The sequence below is a fragment of the Hyla sarda genome, chromosome 1 (assembly GCF_029499605.1).
Source record: "Hyla sarda isolate aHylSar1 chromosome 1, aHylSar1.hap1, whole genome shotgun sequence".
Taxonomy (NCBI): Eukaryota; Metazoa; Chordata; class Amphibia; order Anura; family Hylidae; genus Hyla; species Hyla sarda.
In genome coordinates this window covers 198,041,241-198,053,552 of record NC_079189.1, presented here as the reverse complement: position 1 = coordinate 198,053,552, position 12,312 = coordinate 198,041,241, and the positions used below count along the sequence as shown (strand labels likewise).

Here is a 12,312-nt window from a genome sequence, read left to right as displayed (position 1 = left end):
TTTGGGAGGTGGAATTTGAGGAATGTAAATAGTTTGAAATGCATGATGCATGGACAGTACCACATACATAACCTGATTAACAATTCCATATATTAAGTAACAGAGGGAGTGACACATTTATATGTGCTCCAGATGCAGGTACTTGATAAACAAGTTAGGGTGAGTTTACACGTACCATTCATGGTGCAGCAGAAGTTTGTGTTAACATGTAGTTATACAAAAAATTGGTGTGGCTTTTAACTTGATTGTATATAGCTGCAAGTTGTGTGATTTTGTAAGGAAAACTGTTGTTTACCTGCAAAACTGCACTTCTATTAAAGGGAATCTGTTAAAGGGGTACTCCCGTGGGAAAAAAAAATTTTTAATCAACTGGTGCCAGAAAGTTAAACAGATTTGTAAATTACTTCTATTTAAAAATCTTAATCTTTCCAGTACTTTTTAGGGTCTGTATGCTACAGAGGAAATAGTTTTCTTTTTGGAACACAGAGCTCTCAGCTGACATCATGGCCACAGTGCTCTCTGCTGACATCTCTGTCCATTTGAGGAACTGTGCAGAACAGCATATGTTTGCTATGGGGATTTTCTCCTACTCTGGACAGTTCTTAAAATGGACAGAGATGTCAGCAGAGAGCACTGTGGTCTTGATGTCAGCAGAGAGCTCTGTGTTCCAAAAAGAAAACCATTTGCTCTGTAGTATTCAGCAGCTAATAAGTACTGGAAGGAATGATTAAGATTTTTTAATAGAAGTAATTTACAAATCTGTTTAACTTTCTGGCACCAGTTGATTTAAAAAAAAAAAGTTTTCCATGGGAGTACCCCTTTAACCCCTTAAGGACTCAGACCATTTTGGCCTTAAGGACTCAGACAATTTAATTTTTACATTTTCATTTTTTCCTCCTCGCCTTCTAAAAATCATAACTCTTTTATATTTTCATCCACAGACTAGTATGATGGCTTGTTTTTTGCGCGACCAGTTGTCCTTTGTAATGACATCACTCATTATATCATAAAATGTATGGCGCAACCAAAAAACACTATTTTTGTGGGGAAATTAAAACGAAAAACGCAATTTTGCTAATTTTGGAAGGTTTTGTTTTCACGCCGTACAATTTCTGGTAAAAATGACATGTGTTCTTTATTCTGAGGGTCAATACGATTAAAATGATACCCATTATTATATACTTTTATATTATTGTTGCGCTTAAAAAAAATCACAAACTTTTTAACCAAATTAGTACATTTATAATCCCTTTATTTTGATGACCTATAACTTTTTTATTTTTCCGTATAAGCGGCGGTATGGGGGCTCATTTTTTGCGCCATGATCTGTGCTTTTTTTTGATACCACATTTGCATATAAAAAACTTTTAATACATTTTTTATAATTTTTTTTTTAATAAAATGTATTAAAAAAGTAGGAATTTTGGACTTTTTTAATTTTTTTTCGTTCACGCCGTTCACCGTACGGGATCATTAACATTTTATTTTAATAGTTCGGACATTTACGCACGCGGCGATACAAATATGTCTATAAAAAATGTTTTTTACGCTTTTTGGGGGTAAAATAGGAAAAAACGGACGTTTTACTTTTTTATTGGGGGAGGGGATTTTTCACTTTTTTTTTACTTTTACTTTTACATTTTTTTACATTTTTTTTTACACTTGAATAGTCCCCATAGGGGACTATTCATAGCAATACCATGATTGCTAATACTGATCTGTTCTATGTATAGGACATAGAACAGATCAGTATTATCGGTCATCTCCTGCTCTGGTCTGCTCGATCACAGACCAGAGCAGGAGACGCCGGGAGCCGCACGGAGGAAGGTGAGGGGACCTCCGTGCGGCGTTACGAATGATCGGATCCCCGCAGCAGCGCTGCGGGCGATCCGATCGTTCATTTTAATCGCGAACTGCCGCAGATGCCGGGATCTGTATTGATCCCGGCACCTGAGGGGTTAATGGCGGACGCCCGCGAGATCGCGGGCGTCGGCCATTGCCGGCGGGTCCCTGGCTGCGATCAGCAGCCGGGATCAGCCGCGCATGACACGGGCATCGCTCCGATGCCCGCGGTTATGCTTAGGACGTAAATGTACGTCCTGGTGCGTTAAGTACCACCTCACCAGGACGTACATTTACGTCCTGCGTCCTTAAGGGGTTAAATAGCTGTTAGGGCAAGGAGACTTGGTACTTTTAATAACACAGTAAAAGGATTTTCTTCTCTTGTGCCAAGTGTCAAAGAGGTGTTCTCAGGCCCCTAAAGTGCTGAGGGTTGGAGTGTCTTCTTGCTCCCTCTCCCATCCCTCTCCCTGTTTGAATCTGCCTTGATCAGTTTTAAATGGAGAAAGAGTTCTCTGAAAAACCCTGTTAACAATAAGTTTACAAACCATGGCAATTTATGGTATAACCACATACTGACAGAGTCCAGGAGTGGACTTACATTGTAAAGCAAGAACTAGTTTTGGTGCAACTCCTATTAATCATATCATTTTGTGCATAATTGTCCGAAATATTAAATTATGATGTTACTGATCCAGCACAATGAACGGCGCAAATGGAGAATAAAACCAAACTGCGAAATTGATGATTTTTGGTCATATCATATCCCAGAAAAATGTTATAAAAAGTGATAAAAAAAAGCACATATATGCAAATGTGGTACCACTGAAAACTAAAGCTCATGTCGCAAAAAATGAACCCTAACACAGCTCCTTAGGTTGAAAAAATATAAAAGTTACAGAGGTCATAGCTATTTTTTTCTATTTTTTTATTTTTTTATCATAAAAAAAAAAAATTATCCAAGTTTGGTATCATTGGAATCATACTCCCATTGCCTTATATATATATTATTATTTTTCTGGCTCTGTAATACATTATATGATAAAATAAAATGTATAACTTGTCCTGAAAATAAGCCTTAATACAACTTTGTCCGTGAAAAAAAAAAATATATATTATGGCTCTTAGAATGTGAGGAGGAAAAAACGTGAGCCAAAAAAAAAAATCATCATGAAGGGGTTAAAATCAATGGCAGTTACTTATATTGCGTAACTCCCTGGCTTCAGCTGCTTTCAGCTTTCCGGCCAACTCCGGCACTCACAAACACACTGGGGAGGTCAGAAAAGTAGAAATTGCAATATAGGATTACCCCTTGATCTGACAGATTAACTCCTCAATAAATTTGTGGCATGGCTGGATGCATACAGATACTCTTCGGCATGGAGGAATTTGCGCAATGCACCAAGGTAAGGTAGCTACTCGGATTACAGCTTGATGATGGCAGTAAAAGAAGAACTCTGGCAATTTTTGCCTATTTTGTACAGCATAGGTTTTTGTTAAAGAATGATGTAGAGGTTGGCTCTTGTATATGCCTTGTGTATATATGTTATCTGGATTCCTTCCACTCTAATTTACAGTGGGAGTCAAAGGTTTGGGCACCCCAGGTAAAAGCTTGCAGGATTGTGAGAAAAACTATTTCAAACCCACGTTTGACTGCACAATCCCTCCAGAAAGATCTGGCAGACACTGGAGTTGTGGTACACTATTCCACTATAAAGAGATACTTGTACAAATATGGTCTTCATGGAAGAGTCATCAGAAGAAAACCTCTTCTACGTCCTCACCACAAAAATCAGCGTTTGAACTTTGCCAATGAACATATAGACAAGCCAGATGCATTTTGGAAACAAGTTCTGTGGACCGATGAGGTTAAAATTGAATTTTTTGGCTGGAATGAGCAAAGGTACGTAAAAAGAAGAAGGGGAACAGAATTTAATGAAAAGAACCTCTGTCCAACTGTTAAGCGTGGGGGTGGATCAATCATGCTTTGGGATTGTGGAACACGTAACATTTCACGAGTAGAAGGAAAAATGGATTCAATAAAATTTCAGCAAATTTTGGATGCTAACTTGATGCCATCTGTGAAAAAGCTGAAGTTAAAGAGAGGATGGCTTCTACAAATGGATAATGATCCTAAACACACCTCGAAATCCACGGGGGATTACATCAAGAGGCATAAACTGAAGGTTTTGCCATGGCCTTCACAATCTCCTGACCTCAACATAATTGAAAATCTATGGATAGACCTTAAAAAAGCAGTGTGTGACAGACAGCCCAGAAATCTCAAGAACTGGAAGACTTTTGTAAGGAAGAATGGGCAAAGATACCTCAAACAAGAATTGAAGGACTCTTGGCTGGCTACAAAAAAGCGTTTACAAGCCGTGATACTTGCCAAAGGGGGCAGTACAAGATATTAACTCTGCAGGGTGCCCAAACTTTTGTAGATGCCATTTTTTTTGTTTTCTGTTATTTTTAAAGTGTAAATGATGGAAATAAAATCTAACTTTTGTTGACATATTATAAGAATGTCTAATCTGTAATTTGATGCCTTTTGGAGATTTTTCCATCTTTCCTTGGCTTCTTTATGCACATTAATAAAAAAAAATTCCTGGGGTGTCCAAACTTTTGATCCCCACTGTATATTCAGAGGGTACAGTGTGTGGCAGTATTATATTCAGAGTGTGCAGTGTTTTGCAGTATTATATTCAAAGTTCAGTCTCTTGCAGTATTATATTCAGAGGGTGTAGTCTCTTGCAGTATTATATTCACAGGGTGCAGTATGTGGCTGTATTATAATTACAGGGTGCAGTGTGTGGCAGTAATATATTCAGACGGTGCAGTGTCTGGCAGTATAATATTCAGAGGGTACAGCGTGTGGCAGTATTATATTCAGAGGGAGCAGTGTTTGGCTGTATTATATTCAGAGGGTACAGTGTGTGGCAGTATTATATTCAGAGGGTGCAGTGTCTGGCAGTATAATATTCAGAGGGTACAGTATGTGGCAGTATTATATTCAGGGGGAGCAGTGTTTGGCTGTATTATATTCAGAGGGTACAGTGTGTGGCAGTATTATATTCAGAGGGTACAGTCTCTTGCAGTATGATATTCAGAGGGTGCAGTGTGTAGCTGTATTATATTCAGAGGGTGCAGTGTGTGGCAGTCCTCACATGTTTATTTACTTAGGTTGTAAAACAGATAATTTTATTATTTTATCTACCCTATATATTGTGCTCTACAGTGACATTTAAAAAAACATATGCAGGTATTACTTTGGAATCTAATATAGAAGGGGGAAAGGTTCCTTCCTGCCAGCGCTTACAACTATTGACTGACTAATATTTCTCCTAACCTCCTCCCCTCTTCTCCAGAATCTCTTGTTACGTTTTTTTTCCAGTAGAAGAGATGAAGACAAGCAGTGTTTTATCTCCTTACCCCTGTGCATGCTGAAATCCTATATTCCATATGTCTTCTATCCCCCACCCTTAGGCACCATTCATACCTCATTTTGCTGTATGTCTGAGGTATAAATAGCGGCAAATGTTATGCTAATGTATTCTGAAGACAACTTGTAGCACTCCTGTTGATTCTAAAAATCAGAATCTACTAGTTTTATTTTTGCTGGACTTATTAGTGTACCAAAAAAAAAGTATGCATTCAGTACCTGGACCAAATATTGTCACAATTAGACTACATTAGTTCCTTTAGGGTATGTTTACACATCGGAATTCCCACGTGGAAATTCCACTGTGAACTTTAACATTGGTGTGAATGGGTCTTTCTCTGACCCGTTCACCTACGGAATTTTAGCAGTGAAGAATTCCGACGCTGAAATTAATCTGCCAAAAGAATGAATCTGTTCATTCTTTCAGTAGGATTAGGCGTGCAGTGCATTGCCATCAATGGTGATGGTACAGGTACACGCAAAAGCATTTCAGAGCGGAATTCCACAAGCGGAGATTCCTCAGTTTTAACATACCCTTAATCTCAATAAGTCTGCCATAAATGCATACTAAAGACATACAGCAAAAAAAAAGGTGTGAATGGGGCCTTTGTTGTCAAATCCTGTCAGTTTTTCTAACTTTTGAAAGAAGCAGATATGGTATTATTTAACATATCAAGGATGCAGGGCGTACCTGTACACCCGCTCCCCTTCTATCATAGTGGGGTGGTCCCGGTGGCTATCAGCCGCTGGGACCCGTGACTTATACCAGACAACACCGATCGTGGTCATATCCGGCATTAACCTCTTAGACGCCACGATAGCTCAGTGGTAAAACCTCGCCATACAATCGGTGGCTCGATGCTCCAGGAAGCCTCAGCAGCCTGGGGCAATCGAGCATAACACAATAACACTGATCAATGCAATGCTATGTCATATGTCATTGAGCACTGTATGCTATCCAAGGATTGCATGTAATAGTCGTCTATTGGGACTTTAAAAAATAGTGTAAAAAAAGTTTTTAAAAAAGTAAATAAATGTGAATTAACCCCTTCCCTAATAAAAGTTTGAATCACCCCCTATTTCCCATAAAAGAAATGTAAAGAAAAATAAACATATGTGGTATTTTTGCATGCATAAATGTCCAAATTATAAAAATATAACGTTAATTAAACCGCACGGTCAATGGCGTATAAGTAAAAACATGCCAAAGTCCAAAATAGCATATTTTTTGGTCACTTTGTATACCCTAAAAAAATGTATAGAAAGCGATCAAAACAAAAATGGTACTGATAAAAACTACAGATCACAGTTCAAAACATGAGCCCTGTATATGGAAAAAAAAGTTATAGGGGTCAGAAGAGGACAATTTTCAATAAATTTTGGTGCAATAATCTATATTTTTTTAACAGAAGTAAAACAAAATCAAACCTATATAAGTTTGGTATCATTTTAATTGTATGGACTTACTAAATAAAGATAAAGATAAGGTGTCATTTTTACCGAAAAGTGCACTGCTTAGAAGAAGATGGCAAAAATTCCAAACTGACAGGTTTTTTCGATTTCGTCCCACAAATAATTTTTTCTTGGCTTTGCAAAGTAGTATACAGCAGCTGATAATTACAGGAAGGATTAAGATTATTAATTAGAAGTAATTTACAAAAACATTTTAAAAAAAATGTTTTCCACTGGAGTACTCCTTTAAGCACAGCCCATTTTGGCCTTGAGGACAAAGGAAATTTTCATTTTTTTGCTTTTCCTTTTTCCTTTGCGCCTTCTTTTATATTTTTATAAACGTTTATATTTTTTCATCCACAGACACATATGAGGGCGTGTTTTTTGCCAATTGTACTTTGTAATGACATTTTCATTTTACCATAAAATGTACGGTAAAACAAAAAAAAAGTATTATTAGTGGGGGATAATTGAAAAGAAAACAGCAATTTTTTGACTTTGGTATTTTTTTACGTTTACACCATTTTCCATACGGGATAATTAACATAATATTTTAATAGATCGGACATTTCCGCATACTGCGACACCAAGTATTTGATTTTTTTTTTACTCCTTTTTTTGTAAAATTAGAAAAGAGGGGTATTTAGGGGAGGGGTTTATTCACTTGTTTTACTTTTTTTTTTTTTTAGTCCCCACAGGACTATATATTGCAATCTTTATATTGTAAAAATATAGATCAGTGCTATGCATAAGCATAGCACTGATCAGTGTTATGTGTGATCTACTTCTCTGGTCTGCTTGAAGGCAGACGAGTGCAATATTTAGTCCCCACAGGACTATATATTGCAACCTTTATATTGTAAAAATATAGATCAGTGCTATGCATAAGCATAGCACTGATCCGTGTTATGTGTGATCTACTTCTCTGGTCTGCTTGAAGGCAGACGAGTGCAATATTTAGTCCCCACAGGACTATATATTGCAACCTTTATATTGTAAAAATATAGATCAGTGCTATGCATAAGCATAGCACTGATCCGTGTTATGTGTGATCTACTTCTCTGGTCTGCTTGAAGGCAGACCAGTGGAGAAGACCCGATGATGGCAACAGGAGGCAGGTAAGGAGCCCTCCATCTGCCATCTTGGCTGATATGATCCCTGCAGCCATGCCGAAGGTGAACAAGATCACCCACCGGTACAGCCGCAGTGCAGCAGATGCAGTGATCAATATTGATAGCGGCATCTGAGGAATTAATGGCGAACATCAGCGCCATCAGCACTTTTCAGGTTGTATTTATTTAGATGTGGATGGGACATGGCTAACATGGGAAGTAGAAAATACAAATCACATAACTATTTTTTCGTGCTTTTTCATTATGAAACCTTTCAATATACAGTCTGTAGGTGTCAAATAGCTAGCAAATCTTAAGCCATTTCCTAGTAATAACAGATCTGTACATGACCATGTCAAAAGTTACATCAAAATGTCTAGGTGTAAAGTGGGGTTTTAGGAATAAGTGCTATAAATGTCTGTGTGAATGGCTTATTTCAGTACTTGCCATCTTGAAATTCAAGAATTTAAAGCAAGACATGTCAATCATGGGATAGGTAAGAGTAAATGTACAGAGATTGGCACTTTAATTCTTGAACAATGAAGGATGATGGCAAAGCATTGAACTGTAAGACATCAGAGGTCACTCATGGTGAATGTGTTGTTACTTATGGAACATTTTCAGCATTTACATCTTGGTAGGAAAGTGGCAAAGTGTGACTTGTTAACACTTTTTCCTGTTTTTTTTCCTGATGAAACACAACAGAAAGTCTAATCTGGCATGGTTTTAATTGTTAAACCTAGAGATGATGTAATCCCCTGAAATTATTTTAGTGAAGGTTTGCTCCAGTTGGCCTGATCCTGAGAACATTCACCTTCAATTATAAAGAATGTGTGTGTGTGTGTGTGTGTGTGTGTGTGTGTGTGTGTGTGTATATATATATATACATTTCTATGGCAATTGTAATTATATATCTCTATATAATATACAGTGGGTGAAATAAGTATTGAACATGTCCAAATTTTTCTCACTAAATATTTTTCCAATGGTGGTATTGACATAAAAGTTTCACCAGATGTTGATAACGAACCCAAGTAAACCATACATACAAAGAATCCAAAACAAACAAGCTCATAAATTAAGTTATGTGTAATAATGTGAAATGACATATGGAAAAGAGAAAAAGTATTCAACACATGAAAGGGAGGTGCAAAAAGACATGGAGAGCCAAGAAAATGGCTGAAATCCATTAGTAATTAAACAGCAATCTATTGTCAGTGCAAATTAATTTCAGCTGGTTTAGTCCCAACTCATGGCCTATAAAAAGGTGTCATTGCTAAGGTGTCACACAAGACACATCTCATGATGGGTAAAGCAAATAGGTGTCTCAAGGCTTTTTTTATTTTTTTATTTTTTATATTTTTATTATGCATTTACAATTAATCATATGGGTACCTATAATATTTATATTACATATACAAACCCATCCTACCAATCCACCAAGTCAATCACACTTCTGTGAAATCACACTGTCAACTCAGGAAGCAACACTGATTGACAATCAATTTCACATGCTGTTGTGCAAAGTGAACAGACAACAGGTGAAAATTATAGGCAATTTGCAAGACAACCCCAATAAAGGTGTGGTTCTGGAGGTGGTGACCACAGACCACTTTTCATGTCCTATGCTTCATGGCTGATGTTTTGGCCACTTTTAAATGCTGGCGGTGCTTTCACTCTAGAGGTAGCATGAGATGGAGTCTACAACTCTAATGGCTCAGGTAGAGCAGCTCATCCAGGATGGCACATCAATGCGAGCTGTGGAAAGGTTTGCTGTGTCTGTCAGCGTAGTGTCCAGATCATGGAGGTGCTACCAGGAGAAAGGCCAGTAAATCAGGAGATGTGGAGGAGGCTGTAGGAGGGCAACAACCCAGCAGCAGGACCGCTACCTCTGCCTTTGTGCAAGGAGGAGCAAGAGGTGCACTGTAGAGCAGGGTGGTATGAGGTCCCGATGTCCACAGGTGGGGGTTGTGCTTACAGCCCAACACCGTGCAGGACATTTGGCATTCGCCAGAGAACACCAAGATTGGCAAATCACCACTGGCGCCCTGTGCTCTTCACAGCTGAAAGAAGGTTCACACTGAGCACATCTGACAGACATGACAGAATCTGGAGATGCCGTGGAGAACTTCTGCTGCCTGCAACATCCCCCAGCATGACCGATTTGGCGGTGGGTCAGTAATGGTGTGGGGTGGCATTTCTTTGGGGGGCCGCACAGCCCTCCATGTGCTTGCCAGAGGTAGCCTGACTGCCATTAGGTACCGAGATGAGATCCTCAGACCCCTTGTGAGACCATATACTGGTGCGGGTCGCCCTGGGTTCCTCCTAATGCAAGACAATGTTAGACCTAATGTGGCTGGAGTGTGTCAGCAGTTCCTGCAAGAGGAAGGCATTGATGCTATGGACTGGCCTGCCCATTCCCCAGACCCCAATCCGATTGAGCACATCTGGGACATCATGTCTCGCTCCATCCACCAATGCCACATTGCACCACAGACTGTCCAGGAGTTGGTGGATGCTTTAGTCCAGGTCTGGGAGGACATCCCTCAGGAGACCATCCCCCACCTCTTCAGCAGCATGCCCAGGCATTGTAGGGAGGTCATATGGGCACGTGGTGGCCACACACACACTACTGAGCCTAATTTCGACTTGTTTTAAGGACATCACATCAAAGTTGGATCAGCCTGTAGTGTGGTTTTCCACTTTGATTTTGAGTGTGACTCCGTATCCAGGCCTCCATGGGTTGATAAATTTGATTTCCATTGATAATTTTTGTGTAATTTTGTTGTCAGCACATTCAAATATGTAAAGACGAAAGTATTTCATAAGATTAGTTCATTCATTTAGATCTAGGTTGTGTCATCTTAGTGTTCCCTTTTATTTTTGTATTAAAAAATCTTAATCCTTCCAGTACTTATCAGCTGCTGTATACTACAGAGGAAGTTATTTTCTGTCTGTCCACAGTGATCTCTGCTGACACCTCTGCCTATGTCAAGAACTCTCCAGAGCAGGATAGGTTTGCTATGGGAATATGCTGGTACTCTGGACAGTTCCTGATATGGACAGAGGTGTTAGCAGAGAGCACCGTGGACAGACGGAAAATAAATTAAGAAAGAAAAGAACTTTCTCTGTAGTAAACGGCAATTGATAAGTAATGGATTAAGATTAAAAAAAATTTAATAGAAGTAATTTCCAAATCTGTTTAACTTTCTGGCACCAGTTGATTAAAAATAAAATGTTTTCCACCGGAGTACCCCTTTAAGACTCAATTGAAGAAAAGAGTAATCTTTTATCCCTACTTTAATCCCCATTCTATATATTCCTCCCCCCCCCCCCCCATTATTTTTACTCCTTCAACTCTCTGGGGCACTCCAGGGACCACTGGCATTAACAAGGATTTTTCCCAATTAATTCAAAAGCCTGACATTTGGCAAAATCGATCCACTACATTCCTCCTCAGGCAGCATAATTTCAGCATTTTCAAAAAAAAATAAGCAAATCTTTCGCTTATTGCCTCTCAGACCAAACTCATTTATGTCCTTTGCATTCCTAATTAAATGAGCTGATGGTTCAATAAAAAAAACAAATAATAATGGGTTCCCCTAGTAAGTGGAAATGCCCCAGACAGAGAACCATTGAGACTTATCCTCGCCCTTGGTGAACTATAGAGTATTTTTACCTAGTTCAAAAAAACACCTTCCAAAACCAAACCTTTCTAATGTGCACCATAAAAACCTCCACTCCACCGTGTCAAACGCTTTAATGGCGTCAAGCGACAGGATGGAGTGGATAGAGTTCTCACCCAGTTGTATACCAGTAAAAGTCCACAGTAGATTCATCTGAGTCGATCGCCGGACACAAACCCTGACTGTTCCTCACCAATCAGGTCCGGAACCACGGATACCAGCCTCCTGATCAAAACTTTAGCCAGGATATTGACATCCGTGTTGATAAGGAAAATCTGCCGGTAAGACTAATTTTAACGGATCCTTCTCTTTTTTTGGAATTGCCTCCAATATTGAATGGGGGAAAGTTCCTTAGTCCACTGTGCTTCCTCCAGAACCTCACAAAATATAGGCAATAAGATCTTCCCAAACTCCCGATAAATTTGAAAGGGCAGGCCGTCTGTGCCTGGAGCCGAGGATCCTTTACAGGCATTTACCGCTTATCGTAGTTCTTTGACTGTAATCTGTTTATCTAGACCTGACTCAGATTCCAAGGTAATCCTAGGGAGATCACATGTTTGTAAAAACTCTTAAATTTAATTATCTAAAGCAATACCCTCTGATATATATATATATAACTGTGAAAAAAACTCCACCTCCTGAATCTGCATTGGGTCCCTAACAATTCCCAGTTTTTGGGTCTGAATTGCAAGAATCTCAAATTTTTTTCCCGCTACACTTTAACCATATTTGCTAGTAATTCTCCTGGCTGACCCCCTTCCATGAACTTTTTCTGACCTAA

The 12,312-nt window shown here is 38.9% G+C and overlaps 1 protein-coding gene across 4 annotated transcripts in view; it reads right to left on the bottom strand.

Annotated features, from left to right (window-relative positions):
- TRMT10A (tRNA methyltransferase 10A) overlaps window positions 1-12,312 on the bottom strand; it is a 170,167-nt gene that overhangs the window by 52,803 nt on the left and 105,052 nt on the right. The gene's annotated exons all lie outside the window — the stretch shown is intronic.